General features: G+C 36.6%; 1 pseudogene; it reads left to right on the forward strand.

The window, feature by feature from the left end:
- The first annotated feature begins 528 nt into the window (after nucleotides 1-528).
- LOC138929879 (cytochrome c pseudogene) lies at nucleotides 529-841 on the forward strand (annotated as a pseudogene).
- The last annotated feature ends 18,035 nt before the right edge of the window (nucleotides 842-18,876 follow it).

The following is an 18,876-nucleotide window of genomic DNA, read 5'->3' on the forward strand; positions in this document are numbered from 1 at the left end:
CCATAGAAAACCGAGATAGTGGAGCAGAATCTTTCTGATACCAAACAAAAACAAAATAAAATGTCAGTAGAATTCTGTATCTGGTAAAATTATCTTTCCAAGCTAACAGTGAATTAAGACCTATCCATATAAACACACCTGAGTCAATTTGCCGGCGGACAACCCGTAATTTATGTTATTACCGGAAGTTCTACCGGATATGAAAGGAAATATGGAAACCGAGAACCACAGTGACCTGTGATCTGTGCTTGAAAAGCGCAGGGTGGCGGACCAACACGGCGCCCTCTGCTGGTGATGGCTGATAATGTCAGTTTTATTATATAGCATCACAACTGTTCACTAGGCTTGACCTAGAATCTTGGGAGGAGCCATGAAACGCATCTCTTGAAGGAAAAGAGGTCAAAGAATGTGTGGAGAGGTTTTCAAATGGCCATAGGGGTGTGTCCTTGGGCTTAGAGAGTGGGGCATTCCGCTTGCGGCTTGAAGCAGGAACCTCTCAGCTGTTCGAGGGGAAGGAACGATTTAAAAATGGGTAATGCTGACAAGGACAAGATTTCTGTTTGGAAGTGTGCCCCGTGCCATATTGTGGAAAAGGGAGGCAAGCACAAGACTGGGTCAAATCTCCATGGTCTGTTTGGGTGAAAGACAGGTCAAGCTGCTAGATTCTCTTACACGAATCCCAACAAGAACAAAGGCATCACCTGGGGAGAGGAGACACTGATGGATTACTTGAAGAATCACAAGAAGTGCATTCCTGGAACAAAAGTGATGTTCACTGGGATTAAGAAGAAGGGAGAAAGGGAAGATGATAGTTTATCTCAAAAAAGCTACTAATGAGTAATAGTTGTCCACTGACTTATTTATTACAAAACGGAAATGTCTCATGACTTCTTATGTGTACCATATTTAAATTGATCTCATACACTAGAATTCAGATCATGAATGACTGATGGAATATTTCTGTTGGACAGTCCTGATTTAAATAAGATTGGCTTGTGGCTTAATGAATATGGTCAGCTTTTTGAATTTTGATAGTAATTCCAGTTCAACAAGGATTATCACTGTTTTCCCTTTCTAAAGAGATGATTGAACTTGAATCAGAAATGTCAAACTTTTCAGGAAGATGGTGAATGTCTTCTCAAACCCTACAGGAGATTGGTTTTATGCTCAGATTTCTATAACTGATATATATATACTGAGAAGGTCCCTTCACTGTCTCATAGACTTGCATGAGAGTCACCTGTGTTTCAAGTTGTGCTCATTAGCCTATTTATGCAAGGGCTAAAGACACACTGACAATGTCCACTGTATCTTTTTGGTCTTAACTATGCCAATTTAATTAAAATTCTTTATCTAAAATACTGCCTTTTACTTAATGAAAGACACTTTAGTATGGTTTACGTATAGCATCAAATAAAGAATATTTGGTACCTCACATTTTATAGATAATCTTTAAGGTCAGATGCTTTTAAAATTCATGTGACAAGATATGATAGCAAATTTTGCTTTTGCATTCTTCATGAAGTCAGACTAAGTTATAATTCAGGATTGTCTTTTAAACAGGAATTCAGAAACACAACTGTAGAACTACTTATATGTGTGTGATTGGTAATGATGCTTTTGCCAGCTCATTAGAAAAGTTAAAGTAAAGGAGCTATATCATTAGCATAGATTTGTAAACTATCCAATCATAGGGCTTAAGAATTAAAAACAAAGTCAGAGATTAAAAAAAATTTTAAAAATAAACTGCCACAAATAAAAATTCAAAAGAGGAATTTAAATTGAATTAATAAAAAATATTCAATATTCAAAAGGAAGCACAAAAGAGGAACAGAAAAATAAAGAGATGGGGAAAATAGAAAATGAATGGCAAGATCATCAACTTTAAAACAAACTGTATTAATAATGCCAAAGTATACTTCAAGAAACAGAGTATAACTGGAGACATATAGGAACATTTCATTATAATTAATGAATCCATTTATCAGGTGACAATATTCCTAATATTTAAGTGCCTAATTACAGAACTTCAGTACATGAAACAAGAACTGATTTTTTATAATTTTCAGTTTGCCACTAAAATTCTTAATTTTGTCTTCTATTTACTTGAACATAGGCATTTTTAATGAATATCTGAAAGGTCTTTTATCTGGTTAACTTGTTATTATAGTTCCATTATCTGCTGTTTCAACTGGGTTTTGGTCACATGTTCTTTTCTCCTACTTATCCTGGCCATTTTTAATTGTATGCCAAAAACTATATATGAAAATTGTAGACATAATTTAAGTTAAATTTCATTCTGGCTTCACTACTAGCAACACTATCATTTTCAGACCTATCTATTCCAAACAGAGATTCAAATGATTCAGAGATGAGCCTGGTAAGAGTTGATCATTTCTGGCTTTACTGTTGCTCCCGCATCCCATTCAAACCCAGCAAAATTTACAACCTCTTACATTCCTTATGGCCTGGTGAGTTTACTGGAAGTTCTGCTCATTGTTCTACGTCTAGTAAGCTACCTGAATTTGTATATTCCTCAGAAAGAAAGACAGCTACAAATACTCAACTGAATTCTATGGATCTTCACTTTGTATATTTTTCTGGCTGACCACTGCCTTTGTTTGTTCTTCAATCCCTCTTTCCTTCCATCTTTCTCTGTCTCCCTCTCTCCATCTATCTGTCTTTCAGTATTTCAAGCTGTATGGGTAGTCTGATTAATAGTCTTCCTTGATCAGATGAGCATCTCCAATATATAAATGAGTACATACTAAAGGTCTTAGTATGCCACTGACTTTTTTTTTTTTGCTCAATATTTTATTTGTGAGATTCATTCATATTGATACATGCAATTTATAGTTCATTTAGTATCAAATGACGGACACTAAGTTTGTTTTAATTATATAGATAGATAAGCGATGGGCAAACTTACTTGGACAGAGATTGTCATTATTTGATGAAAATTTTTCTGAAATCATTAATATCTATTTTAAGACAATATGTGATCAAGTATCATTAATTTATGCCAATAAAGAACATGTACATACCCATATTTTATATCTTCTCTAATATATCTCCTAATCTTCTTGACTGAGTCCACATTAAGCAGTAACCCAACAATGTACCTCCAACAGATGGATCACACTTGGCACATGTTGGGGACTGTGGAAAAGCTTATGGATTCAGTCAAATTTTAAATTGGAAATCAAGCAGACAATGACAAAAAGGATTGAATCCTCAAGAAACATTTGCCCTGAAATACTTTATCTTCTTAATATTGTTTGGATTGATTGGCTACAAGAAGCAAAACTATCACAAACTAATACATATTTCAAAAAAATTGTATTTAGAGAGATGTCTGTGGCTCTGAGGTTAAAGCATCTGCCTGCAATGCAGGAGACCTGGGTTCAGTCCCTAGGTTGGGAAGATCCCCTGGAGAAGTAAATGGCAACCCACTCCAGTATTCCTGCCTGGAGAATCCCATGGAAGGAGGAGCCTGGTAGGCTACAGTCCACGGGGTCGCAAAGAGTCAGACACGACTGAGCTACTTCACTTTCACTTTTCACTTTCTGCTTCCAGTATTTGTAGACCATTTCAGCTCAAGCCTCCTACTGAGAAAACCTAGGAAATCTGGAAAATATTAAAGGTATTATTAAAAGGCACCAAAGACCAAAGGAAGAACTGGATCTCAGAGACAGGAGAAGCCTAAGTGATGAGACCCAAATTTGATACCACTTTTTCCTCTTAAGCCCTTTTATTTATTTTTTTTTTAATTTTAGTTTTTATTTTTTAAATTTTAAAATCTTTAATTCTTACATGCATTCCCAAACATGAACCCCCCTCCCACCTCCCTCCCCATAACAACTTTCTGGGTCATCCCCTTGCACCAGCCCCAAGCATGCTGCATCCTGCGTCAGACATAGACTGGCGATTCAATTCACATGATAGTATACATGTTAGAATGTCATTCTCCCAAATCATCCCACCCTCTCCCTCTCCCTCTGAGTCCAAAAGTCCGTTATACACATCTGTGTCTCTTTCCCTGTCTTGCATACAGGGTCGTTTATAATACAAAAGAGATGACTGAGGATCCAAAATGCTAAGCAGAAAGTTGTAGCTGAGAAGTTATGCAGCTGATCAGGGCTTCCAGCAGGGAACACAAACTGGACCTGACTACACAATACCAAGGAGACGTTCTGGAAAACAATCCAACAAATCATTTGATATCTCTGAGAGGATATGCCCTAAATGTAAATTTGAATCAGAAATATAAAACTCTTCACAAAATCTGAAACCCAGCCTTAAAAGGACACAATCCCTCACTGCTATGAGATGAATTACTCCAACACTAACTGTCCCTCATAAGCAAAATGAAATGCTCCCTGGCCTCTAGTTATCTCCATAGTGTTTCACACAGAAAATCTAGCTTGTGGTCAAAAATAAATATATACACAAGGGTAGGAAGGTGAAGTCGCTCAGTTGTGTCCGACTCTTTGTGACCCCATGGACTGTAGCCCTACCAGGCTTCTCCATCCATGGGATCCTCCAGGCAAGAATACTGGAGTGGGTTACCATTTCCTTCTCCAGGGGATCTTCCCGACCCAGGGATTGAACCCGGGTCTACTCACATTGGAGGCAGCTGCTTTAACCTCTGAGCCACCAGGGAAGCCCAAAGCAAGTGGAAAGGGGAGGATAGGCATTAGGCCTATACTACATTTTCTCCATTTACTATGTATGCCAGGACAGGAAAATCAATGATTTGGTTATACCTGTACCATTTAGAGTGACTGTGAAATATCACTGTACACCTCTAAGGACTACAGTTTAAAATACTGACCATTCTAAGCAACGATATAGAGCTACAGTGACTCTCATCCACTACTAACAGAATATTAAATGATTTAATTATTTGGAAAAACTCATTGACTCTATCCTATTTGTGCTGTGATTCATGCCTTCCACTGCTGGTGTTTATTCCAGAGAAATTAAAGCATATGTCCATAAACATGTTTGTATAAGAATGTGCACCGCCTGGACTTGGGGCCATAGAGAAAGTTAGCAGGGGTGATTATACAACTCCACATGGAAAATTTGGCAGGTAACAGATATAGTTATTCTCTTATTTCATATATATATATACATATATGTAAATCACAATGCACCATACATTTTACAATTATCAAATTTATGGTATGTCAGTTATACCTCAAGAATCTTTTCAAATGTGTAGGATGCACCAAAAGAAAACTTCCCACATTAAATGCAAAAGAAAAAATGCTGGAAAATCCAGGACCTGATCATTACTCACAAGACTTCAGAAAAAAATGGTAAAGTGGAGAAAATAAAACAATAAAATTAAAATAAAAATCTAATGAATTTTTTAAAATATAAAATAATATCAACAAAACCAAGAAATTTCTCTTTTGAAAGGGTTAATATCTTTATTAATATCTTCATTATCCCTTTCAAAACATCTAGCAAGGCTGATTTAGAAAAATGAGAAGGCACACATAATTCATATGAGGAACATAAGGGGGGTCATCCCTACAGATTCTTGGGACATAGATGTAAAATTAAAGCAGTTGTGTGTGCATGTATGCTAAGTTGCTTCAGTCATGTCTGACTTTTGTGACCCCATGGACTGTAGCCTGCCAAGTTCCTCTGTCCATGAGATTTTCCAGGCAAGAATACTGGAGTGGGTTGTCATGCCTTCCTCCAGGGGATCTTTCTGACCCAGGGACTGAATCAGCATCTCTTACATCTCCTGCATTGGCAGGCAGGTTCTTTACCACTAGTGCCACCTGGGAAGCCTATAAGCAGTTGTATCCAATACATTTGACATGAAATGAAATGGCAAAATTCCAAGAAAAATACAGTTAAGAAAGAAAACTTAGGAAATCTGATTTGCACTACCTCTTCCAGAAAATAGAAACAGTGAAAACCTTCCAAAAAAGTTTAATTTGACACATTCGAAATTTATATCAAACCAATAAGAATTTCATAGGAAAGGAAAATCAAAAGTCTCTTTCATGACCTCCCCCCCAAAAAGAGGAGGGATGCTTAACAAACTTAATCCAAGATGTAGCAACTATAATATACATAAACAAATACTTTTAATCCAAGATAAATTTATGTTTTGTATCTTTTATAAATCAAACAAAGTTAACAGAACAAAAGGAAAAAAATCATAGATTTATCCCCAAATATGCAAAAATGTCATTAGGCAAAATTTACCATGATTAAAAGCAAAAAAAAAAAAAAAACACTTCAGACAACTGAGGCAAATATAATAACTAATAGTGACATACTGAAAACTTACTCCCTTGAGATCAAGAACAACACAAGAATGCTTATTATCACTAATTTTGCTCAACATTTTAGGGAAGCCCTAAGCAGGGCAATAAAGCAAGGAAAAGATAAAACCAAAGGCATAAGGATTATTCTTGCTGGGAGAGTTCCATGGACAAAGGAGCCTAGTGGGCTATAGTCCATGGGGTAGCAAAGAGTCAGACATGACTGAAGCGACTTAGCAGCCGCAAGGACTGACAAAGAAGGAATGAGACAGCCATTATTCACATATTGCATCATTATGTATTTACAATATCTGAAAGTAATCTATCTTTAGTGAGTTAGAATAAATTAGTCAATATAGCAAGATTACTTGCTATACAAGGTACAAGCTCAAGAAAAAAATCAAGTGTAATTCTAAATAGGACAAACAGTTAATTAAAGAATTACATTACTCAAAAATATTATTTATGACAGCATCAAAGAACATCATATTCTGAAATGTAACTTTAATGAAAAATGTGCAAGATATGTATGCAGTGAACTGTGGAAAATTGCTTAGAAAATATTAATGAAGATATGAACAACTGGAATGGCATAATAATTTTATGGATTAGGAGATTCAATATTTTTAATCTCCCCACACTGAGTCACAGATTCAGCATAATTTCAATTAAAATCTCATCAATTCTAATGATGTTAAATTTTTTCTACATGCTAGTCACATGGGTGTTTTTATTTTGTGAAAATTAATCTGTCTGTAATTTATGACTTGTGTACTTCCTTGTATGCTTGTTATACTTTGATGAAAACTCATGTTTTCTAAAGTAAAATGCTTGTCATCATTTTATAAAATTACTGTTTTTTTCTTAGCAAAATTCAAGTTAGTTTAAGAAATTTAAGAAACTATTCATTCCTAACATTTAATAGAAACAAACAGATACACACTGTATGGTTCAGGTAGTGGTAGTAGTAGTAGTAGTATTAATCGCTCAGTTGTGTCTGACCCTTTGCGACCCCATGGATTGTAGCCTGCCAGGCTTCTCTGTCCATGGAATTCTCCGGGCAAGAATATGAAGTGGTTTGTCATTCCCTTCTCCAGGGGGATCTTCACAACCCAGGAATCGAACCTGGATCTCCTACAATACAGGCAGATTTTTCACCATATGAACCACCAGGGAAGCCCATGCTTCAGGTAACAACCAAAATTAACTAGATCCTAGTTTTTAAAAAAGAATATTATGATGTATAGTAGAAGAATTGAAAATGATGACAAGGAAGAAGGGAAATTGGAAGGGGAAGTAAAAAGAAAATAAGAAAGTTTAACATTAGTGAGTCAAGAAAAGTTTAAAAACAAAACCTGATGAACATTAAGAAATAATATGCAGAGGGGGCAAAAGAAAAGCTTCCAAATGATTCATTTTAATATGAAGAGAGGCAAGGATCGGTAAAGGAGAAGACATCCTATCTCATCTGGATCTATGTTACTGTAAAGCTAGAGATATAGAATTTACATAGAAATCTGTTCCAACATTACAAAGTTATTATTTGATAGAAAAAAGCCTTTGGGTCAGAAATTTGGTTTTTATTTTTTGTATTTTCATGCTTGCTCTGTAACATAAGGCAAGATATCTAACCAATTTCAGTCACTTCATGTTTGAAATTTTGGTAATATTTACCTACTCACCAATTAGCATTGTCCTGAAAATCTAATTTGACAGTGGGAAGCAGGACAATCTATAAATAAGTGTTAAGACCTATAAGTCATTATTTTAAAAGTCCTATAAGTCATTATAAAAAATGCATTTATACTATACTAAGGCTATGGTTTTTCCTGTGGTCAAGTATGGATGTGAGAGTTGGACTGTGAAGAAGGCTGAGCGCCAAAGAATTGATGCGTTTGAACTGTGGTGTTGGAGAAGACTCTTGAGAGTCCCTTGGACTGCAAAGAGATCTAATCAGTCCATTCTGAAGGAGATCAATCCTGGGATTTCTTTGGAAGGAATGATGCTAAAGCTGAAGCTCCAGTACTTTGGCCACCTGATGCGAAAAGTTGACTCATTGGAAAAGACTCTGATGCTGGGAGAGATTGAGGGCAGGAGGAGAAGGGGACGACCGAGGATGAGATGGCTGGATGGCATCACGGACTCTATGGACGTGAGTCTGAGTGAACTCCGGGAGATGGTGATGGACAGGGAGGCCTGGCGTGCTGCGATTCATGGGGTCGCAAAGGGTCGGACACGACTGAGCAACTGAACTGAACTGAAGTGATAGACCATGTAGAGATTTTCATTATAGCAGCTAAATGTGCTTTAAATTTGCATTTTCTATAAAATTATATTTACTTTGCAAATATCAGTGAAAGAGTTACATTCAGAAATGAGGCACAGTTATTAGATATGTCAGTTTTAACTGGAGACTGCAAAGCCATGGAATACTAAACTCATAATAAGGCTCGCATTTATTCAAGATGTAATTTTTATAATTAGAAAGAAAACATCATCAACATGTGAATGTTAGCATTATTTAGGTGAGAGTTTTTTAGAAGAAGTGATGTTTAACAATAAATCATAAAAAGCCCTCTAAGTTAGTGTTAAGTAAGTGTTAGTCGCTCAGTTGTGCCCGACTCTTTGTGACCCCATGGACTGCAGCTCACCAGGCTCCTCTGTCCATGAGATTTTCCAGACAATGATACTGGAGTGGGTTGCTATTTCCTTCTCCAGGGGATCTTCCCAACCCAGGGATCGAACCCAGGTGTCCTGCACTGCAGGCAGATTCTTTACCGACTGAGCTACAAGGGAAGCCCCAAAAGCCCTCTACTCTCATATATACTGCAGTCCAAAGCACTCTTAAGAGTCTTCTCCAACACCACAGTTCAAAGTCATCAATTCTGCAGTGCTCAGCCCTTGGACTGCAAGGAGATCAAACCAGTCCATCCAAAAGGAGGTCAGTCGTGAATATTCATGCTGAAGCTGAAGCTCCAACATTTTGGCCACCTGATGTGAAGAACCGACTCACTGGAAAAGAGTCATCTTTCCCTGATGCTGGGAAAGACTGAAGGCAGGAGGAGAAGGGGATGACAGAGGTTGAGATGGTTGCATGGCATCATCGACTCAATGGACATGAGTTTGAGCAAGCTCTGGGAGTTGGTGATGGACAGGGAAGCCTGGCGTGCTGCAGTCCATGGGGTTACAAAGAGTCGGACACGACTGAGTGATTGAATTGATCATCTATAATGCATAGTCTCAGGAAATATCAAATAATTACAAATTCAATGATTCAAATAAAATTATCATTTATAGTTATTTTGGTTATTAATATAATCTAGTAGAAAGGCTATAATATTAATAAGTTAAAGGACTTTCGTTTTCATAAGTTAAAGGACTTTCATAAATCATTTTTTCTCTTGGAAAAGGAAATGATACCAATCCTACTGACTTTGTGAAACCCACTAATTGCATTAAAAAATGTGAGCTATTATTACTGTGAATAGGAAAAAATCTTAGTGTCAGTGAGAATTAAGATAATTTCTTTTCAACATTTTTAAATTAAAATATTAAATACTAGTAAAGCTTATGAGTTGCTTTAAGAAAAGTAGGTATCTTATTATTGCTTCTTGTGAATTAGTGGAAGGTTTTATGGCCCAAGCTGGATTTAACATAAGCTTAAGTAAATGGTAAGGGAATGTTGAACACGGATTACCCTAGGAAACCTGAGTGGTTTGGTGGAAATGAAAGGCTTGGAAGTTGGATATGGAATGTACGGAGGAGAAACTGGGAATAAATAAGGGAACAAACAATTTTGGAAAGAAATAGGAAAAAAAAAAGCTAATGGGTGATTTGTGGTATTTTAAGGTAATCATAGAAGAGCTAATGATGGTTTTTCATTAAAAAGAACTATTAAATCCAGTAATCAGTCTCTAAAGTATCTAATCAAAGAGATGAAAATGAGTGCCTTTAGCAGCTGATTATAAAAATGAAAATTAGAAGACAAATTTTGTCAAAACTTGATAAAAATTGAATTTGCTTTCTTGCTTCTTGGTTTTCTTCAAATCATAGCTAGGAGCTTTGGCAGACTTCCAAATATCTGTTGATTTCAAATTATGAGCATTCCATATAAGTTAACAGTTTATCCCTTTTGCTAGCTTTTTAAAAATGCATACTTGTTGAACAGATATTTTGGAAGTGAGGCAAATGTATCTACGCCACTATTTTTGTAGAAATCAGTCAGCTACTGAAGCAATTTAGACAGTAAATCCAAATATATATTTAAAATAAACATATGGTTTATTTTCTTTCTTTTATAGAAATGCTATTAACTGGTCTATTGTGATTGGGCTTTTACATATGTTGGTTTGCAATACAGGGTATTGTTTCCAGCCTCATCAACTTCAAATGAAGATGATGAGGCAATGATGATAAAGTGACCTAGTAATGTGCCCCCTTCATCATGGTTAAATTTTTCATTAAGATACATTCAGTTCAGTTCAGTTACTCAGTTGTGTCTGACTCTTTGCAACCCCATGGACTACAGCACACCAGACTTCCATCCATCACCAACTCCCAGGACTTGCTCAAACTCATCCAATGAGTCGGTGATGCCATCCAACCATCTCATCCTCTTTTGTTCCCTTCTCCTCCTGCCTTCAATCTTTCCCAGCATCAGAGTCTTTTCCAACGAGTCAGTTCTTTGCATCAGGTGACCAAAGTATTGGAGTTTCATCCTCAGCATGAGTCCTTGCAATGAATATTAAGGACTGATTTGCTTTAGGACGGACTGGTTTGATTTCCTTACACTCCAAGGGACTCTCAAGAGTCTTCTCCAACATCACAGTTCAAAAGCATCAATTCTTCGGTGCTCAGCTTCCATTATGGTCCAACTCTCACATCTGTACATTACTACTTCACTTCACTTCACTTCATGACTTCACTCTGCGTATAAGTTAAATAAACAGGATGACACTATACAGCCTTGACTTATTCCTTTCCCAATTTGGAAACAGTCCGTTGTTCCGTGTCTGGTTCTAACTGTTGCTTCTTGACATGAATATAGATTTCTCAGGAGGCAGATAAGATGGTCTGGTATTCCCATCTCTTTAAGAATTTTTCACAGTTTGTATTAAGATACATTAGCAATCACATTAACATCATCCACATTGGGATCACCAAATCTTTATTTAAAAGCTCTTTAAAATGGCTTTTCCTTTTAGAATTTTTAATTCTGGGAAATATCCGATGTTTTGTTGAATATTTAAGAAAATTTGGTTTGGTTAAAGTTTCAGTTCAATTCAGTTCAGTCACTCAGTCGTGTCCGACTCTTTGTGACCCCATGAATTGCAGCACGCCAGGCCTCCCTCTCTATCACCAACTCCTGGAGTTCACCCAAACTCATGTCCATCGAGTCGGTGATGCCATCCAACCATCTCATCCTCTGTCATCCCCTTCTCCTCCTGCCTCCAATTCCTCCCAGCATCAGGGTCTTTTCCAATGAGTCAACTCTTCGCATCAGGTGGCCAAAGTACTGGAGTTTCAGCTTTAGCATCATTCCTTCCAAAGAACACCCAGGGCTGATCTCCTTTAGAATGGACTGATTGGATCTCCTTGCAGTCCAAGGGACTCTCAAGAGTCTTCTCCAACACCACAGTTCAAAAGCATCAATTCTCTGGCGCTCAGCTTTCTTCACAGTCCAACTCTCACATCCATACATGACTACTGGAAGGGAAGCATCATTTTCCTATATCTGATTTTAATAATATCTGAAAAAAACAAGGTGACTTTTTATTCAACATCATGAAGTAACCAAAGTTTACACTCTTGCAGCTTTTATTCTACTATTTATATTGTATAGTTTCACTCATATGTTTAGCAATTTATTCAGTGATTGTACCAGGCTCTTCCCTAAGCACCAGGGATTAAATATTAAACTAAATATAAATAAATAAATACATAGTTCTTCCCCTTATGAGGCTACATTCTAGTGGGAGAACATAGATCAAATATATACCAGTAAAATGTCAAATATTGTTAAGCACTTTGAAGAAAAGCAATGATTAAACGTCAGAGACTACTGATGGTTTGAATGGGACGAGAACTTTGACTTTGTTAATTTATTAATAAAAATCATTGGATAACTAACCAAAGTGATTTCAGCAACACAGTGGGAATCCAAGTCTGAGAGGAATGTGTTCTACAGTGAACAGAAGTAAGGAAAACACAGACATCACTCTGGCAAAGTTTTCTCTAAAGAAATATAGCAGAAAGAGATACACAGCTGAAGAGGATACAAAGTCAAGGAAGGTTTTCCTTTTATCCACTAGATGAAAGATATTATAGATGTTTTAACAGTCATGACAATATACAGAATTCCAAATAATGGAGCATAAAGTGCAGGAGCAAAAGTCCTTAAGAGATTAAATGGAGGAGCTGATGCCAGATGGGAGAAGGGAGACTATCACATGTAATGGAAAAAAAAAAAGCATGGTTTGGTTTGGTTTGGTTTGATTTCTGGCCGTGTCCCGTGGCTTGGGGGATCTTAGTTCCCCAACCAGGGATTGAATTCGGGCCCACTGTCCAAATGAGTGACAGCATGGAGTCCTAACCACTGGACCATCAGAGAATTCCAAAGAGCACGATTTAAAAAGCAGGTAGGGTGGTGTATGTGTAGAGTAGTGGCAGTATTATCCCAATAACTTTCTTTTGGCTATGAAATTAAAATAAGATCACCAGTTTGCTCTTGGCCAGAGAGATGTTTTGATACATGAAAACTGACAAGACAGCTCCTGTGGGTTGCCTCAAAAGCAGATTCCAGCAGTTGCAGGTAGATTATTCGGGAACTGATCTCAAGAAACACAAGCAAGAAAGTGGGAAAACAGAGACAAACAGATGTCACTATGTCTTCAATCTTAAACAACTAAGTCAAGGCTATCTATACTTTGGTATCCCATTTTATCATTGCCTTATTTAAGCCCTTTTATCTTCCTGGAGTTATAGTAATGCTTTTCCTAACTGTACTCTGTCAAAAGTTTTACCACTAACCAATCATCATTCACATTATCATAAAAAGTAGTTTTCTCTCTCTCTCAAACCTTCAGAAGAAATCTCTTGATTTGTCACAGAAAGTCTATCATAATCTGCCCCTTACATCTGGTTCTTTATCTTCCACCATGTGACCAAAACACTCTTCCATCTAACCATTTAAAATATATTAATGTTCTTTGTCTTTATGCACCTCTACAAAATTATCCTTAATCAGAATTCCCTCAATTGTATTTTCCAGCTGGATAATTGTTACAGTTTAACTAAAATTTTATGTTTTCATTTCAATCCCAAAGAAAGGTAATGCCAAAGAATGCTCAAACTACTGCACAATTGCACTCATCTCACACGCTAGTAAAGTAATGCTCAAAATTCTCCAAGCCAGGCTTCAGCAATACGTGAACCATGAACCTCCAGATGCCCAAGCTGGTTTTAGAAAAGGCAGAGGAATCAGAGATCAAATTGCCAACATCTGCTGGATCATGGAAAAAGCAAGAGAGTTCCAGAAAAACATCTATTTCTGCTTTATTGACTATGCCCAAGCCTTTGACTGAGTGGATCACAATAAACTGTGGAAAATTCTGAAAGAGATAGGAATATCAGACCACCTGACCTGCATCTTGAGAAACTTCTATGCAGGTCAGGAAGCAACAGTTAGAACTGGACATGGAACAACAGACTGGTTCCAAATAGGAAAAGGAGTATGTCAAGGCTGTATATTGTCACCCTGCTTATTTAACTTATATGCAGAGTACATCATGAGAAACGCTGGGCTGGAAGAAGCACAAGCTGGAATCAGATTTCTGGGAGAAATATCAATAACCTCAGATATGCAGATGATACCACCCTTATGGCAGAAAGTGAAGAGGAAGTAAAGAGCCTCTTGATGAAAGTGAAAGACAGTGAAAAGGTTGGCTTAAAGCTCAACATTCAGAAAATGAAGATCATGGCTTCCAGACCATCACTTCACGGCAAATAGATGGGGAAACTGTGGAAACAGTGGCTGACTTTATTTTTCTGGGCTCCAAAATCACTGCAGATGCTGATTGCTGCCATGAAATTAAAAGTGGCTTACTCCTTGGAAGGAAAGTTATGACCAACCTAGACAGCATATTAAAAAGCAGAGACATTGTCAATGAAAGCCTATCTAGTTAAGGCTATGGTTTGTCCAGTGGTCATGTATGGATTTGAGAGTTGGAGTATAAAGAAAGCTGAGCGCCAAAGAATTGATGCTTTTGAACTGTGGTGTTGGAGAAGACTCTTGAGAGTCCCTTGGACTGCAAGGAGATCCAACCAGTCCATCCTAAATGAGATCAGTCCTGGGTGTTCATCGGAAGGACTGATGTTGAAGCTGAAACTCCAATCCTTTGGCCACTTGATGTGAAGAGCTGACTCATTTGAAAAGACCCTGATGCTGTGAAAGATTGAGGGCAGGAGGAGAAGGGGATGACAGAGGATGAGATGGTTGGATGGCATCACCAGCACGATAGACATGAGTTTGAGTAAGCTCCAGGAGTTGGTGATGGACAGGGAGGCCTGGCGTGCTGCGGGTCATGGGGTTGCAAAGAGTCGGACACGACTGAGTGAGTGAACTAAACTGAGCTGAATAAAAAACACTGTTATTTATGTTGTTTTTCAGATATACTATCTAACACTCCATTGCTTTGATACACCTACCTTTTATCATCTGAAAAATACTGTCACATTTTAATATTTTCCATTTACTATTGCAATATATAATGATGTGTGAGTGTACCGTTGAAAAAAGAAAAAAAAGGAATTGGGGAAGGGGACTGCTGCAAAAAAAAATCTAGTTCTTTAACTCTGAGATTTTAACTTAGTATATCTAGCTCAGTCAGTAAAGAATCTGCCTGCAATGCAGGATAGCTGAGTTTGATTCCTGGGTCAGGAAGATCTCCTGGAGAAGGAAATGGCAACCCACTCCAGTACTCTTCCCTGGAGAATCCCATGGACAGAGGAAACTGGCAGGCTACAGTCCATGGAGTCGCAAGAGTCAGACACGACTTAGTGACTAAACCACTATCACTACAGTATATTTACACGTGTGTGTGTTTATCTATAATTGTATACCTTTTGTATAATTAATTTGACCATTATTTCTTGTTAATACAAATGTGAGAGAGACCATATTTTCTGATCTATTAGCAAATAGCATACAGTAAGCTATAACACTCCCCCTCACTGGATGATAAACAGTGTATGCCATACAGAGAGTATAGAAATATGAAAAATAGAACAGAATTTCCTGTCCTTTTCATAAATTCAATCTCCCATCTTTACATGTGATCAAGATTTTTATAAATACTTGACTGTACCATGCTCTTTTTCTTCTTATTCTTCAAATATGTGACTTTTCTCTGCCTTGCACACTATCCTACTGATATTTCAGGTTCAGTGTGTATGTCATTTTCCTCTGAAAAGATTTTCCTGATCAAATGGAGTGTCTTGTTAGGTATTCCTGGAATATTCATACTTTTCTGCCATAACATTTCTCAAATGTTGATTTTTTAAATTATTTTTTTCCTTCTGCAACAAAACCTTTTCTCTGTTAAGGCAGCAATTGACCTTATCTTACTCACCATAGTAATCTTTAACCCTACAATAATGTAAGACTGCCTGACATATGATGTATTTGAAATAAAATGTTTTGGATTCAAAGAGTACTAAAATCAGTCTTTAGGAGAATAGAAGAAAAGAAATATTTGTTTAATATGCACTATTATCTTTAGAAGATCTCCCACCTCCCATTATAATTTCACTTATGCAGTTGTAAATTAAAGGTTTTACCAGAAATTCTCATTTATAAGTCATCAATATGGCTCAGGACTTCCTTGGTGGCTCAGATGTTGTAAAGCGTCTGCCTACAATGCAGGAAACCCTGGTTCAATCCCTGGATTGGGAAGATCTCATAGAGAAGGAAATGGCAACCCACTCCAGTACTCTTGCCTGGAAAATCCCATGGACGAAAGAGCCTGGTAGGCTACAGTCCATGGTGTCGCAAAGAGTCGGACATGACTGAGCGACTTTACTTTCACTTTCAATATGGATCAAGAATGAAAGAAGCTATATGGAATTGGATCTTATAATAGAAGACATTTCACAAATCTAAAATGATATGAACAAAGGCCCATTTCTTGCAAATAGGATATGTATAGAAGATTCCTGGAGAAATATCAGTGAAATTCTCACAATATAGGATGGTGTAAGATATCCAAGGTTCAAACAAAGATTTGGGGCTTGTTTTCCTGAGCAGTTCACAGATCAGGCTCAGTGACACAATAGGCTATTTTTACCTATTCTAGTTTATGAATTGTTCTTTTGGATACATCCCAGAGCTGAGACCCATAAGTGAGCTTGTAATAGGATTGAAGGCTCACTTGAATTGCCAGAAGCTGCCCCATTGCCAGTCCACTATTCAGCCTGGAATGAATGCTTAGACAAGCAACGTTCTAGCTTTAATACACTATACCTTCTGCAAATTATACTTTAGTTGATATATTTCATTCTTCAAAATCCTTATGAGCTTTTCAGTCTGAGATCATGGATGTGTTCTTATATGGTCTTGAATGTCAAGGTTTTGAGATTTACATTTTAAATCTCTTTTACAGCTAATTACTTAGGGAAAGCAAAAAGGGTTGGTAATATTTCAAATATTTTTAATGTGAAAATAAGACATCAATTCTTAACTGTTTATAAAAATTTCAATTTTAGATATTAAATTATACATATTTATGGATAGATATATTTGGCAGCTATAAATTATTCTCATTATTTACCACATGAAAAATATTTCATCAGGCATAACCACCAATGATATAATTATAGTGTAATTGGCTCACATAATAGATATTTATTAAGTACCTACTATGTTAAAGTAATTTTTTTTTATGGTTTCAACCTTAAATTCACTTTCTTGTTCTGAAATATCAATTAGTTCTGTCTGATCAAGGACTCTAGCAATAAAATGGATTTCTAATTTTAAAGTAAGCATATTATAGTTCCTAATTTGAGTCTTTGTCACTCTGGGTATATTCAATACACGTCAAACGAACCTTAAAAATCTTGTAAAGTCATCAGCTATATAATGATTCAGTTCAGTATAGACAAGTAACATACACATGATTATAAACACATAATTAATAATTGTACTGCACTTTGTTTCTATATATGATTTCCCCCTCTGTAAAATTTGCTCACACGAATCTATACCAGAATCTAAAAATAAAAATAACCTGGGTCTTGGCTCAGATGGTAAAGACTCTGCCTGCAATACAGGAGACCCAGGTTCAATCACTCGGTTGGCAAGATCCCCTGGAGAAGGAAATGGCAATCCACTCCAGTATTCTTGCCTGGAGACTCCCATGGACAGAGGAGCCTGGTGGGCTACAGTCCACGGGGTCATAAAGAGTTGGACACGACTGAGCAACCAACACCTAAATGTAAAAATAAGGAAAACTCTCTGGCATCCTGAGACAATATTTCAAAATCATTATTTCAAAATAAGTTACAGTTGAACCTTAATCTTGAAGAACGTGCCCATATTAATACACTAACAAAAATAAAGCCAGTTAATTAAATCACAAATGATTGAATTTGCACAATTCAGTATCATTTATCCAAGTCCTTAGAGAGCAAACTGCTTCACATTGTCTATAGTGGACATCCACTGAAATGTCATGGCTTCCTTATTTTACAATATTTCACATACTAAAATAACTCTGTATGGAAGTTATATAGCTTATGAAAGTGAGTCCAGTCTTCTGGTTATGACATGATTCCAAAATTAATCTACTTCCGCAAACTAATCATGTGTAATTTTAAAAGAATATATTTGTGTACTATTTTTATGGCTTGATTTTAATAGAAACAGAGATAGCTTCCTATACCTTATTAGTTTTTTGTTTGTTTGTTTTCAACCACGGAGGGCTATACAACCCAAATTTCCAGAACATTATCTGGAATCTGAGAAATCAAATAATTTAATTTTATAAGCCAGCCTCTATCCTCTTACCCTCATGCCTGGTGTTCATTGATCAGATTTAAGTTAATCTTTCTATTACATAAATAGTTCCCTTGTTGAAGCTACTGTATAATCTTCATTTTCATTAACAATGACTGTTCATCATTATAAAAATTTCATTGCCAGAACCTGTGGGATTAATAATAGCAGGCACTTGAAGAGCTCACTATTTTTATCATTGGTTATGCTGGCAAATAGCAGCCAATTTTTTCATGTTAGTCCCTTATTAGCTATAACTACTTCCTTAGATAACTGTGAAAATCATTTTTACATTGATAATTAAATTTAACTTCTTAAACTGTGATGGATTAAAAGTAGGCAAAACAATTCCACCAGCTCCTAGAATAGGAATCTTGGTGATATATTTCTTAATTATTGGGTTATTTTATTTTTTCTAGCTCTTATATAAGAATATCCAAAGCAAAAATGACTTAGGGAATTGTTCCAATTATTAATGGGCTCAGTATTTTATTGGCTGAATTTGACTAGGGAATGGAAAGTAAATCAAAGTTAATA

Source organism: Ovis canadensis, chromosome X (assembly GCF_042477335.2).
Source record: "Ovis canadensis isolate MfBH-ARS-UI-01 breed Bighorn chromosome X, ARS-UI_OviCan_v2, whole genome shotgun sequence".
Classification (NCBI taxonomy): domain Eukaryota; kingdom Metazoa; phylum Chordata; class Mammalia; order Artiodactyla; family Bovidae; genus Ovis; species Ovis canadensis.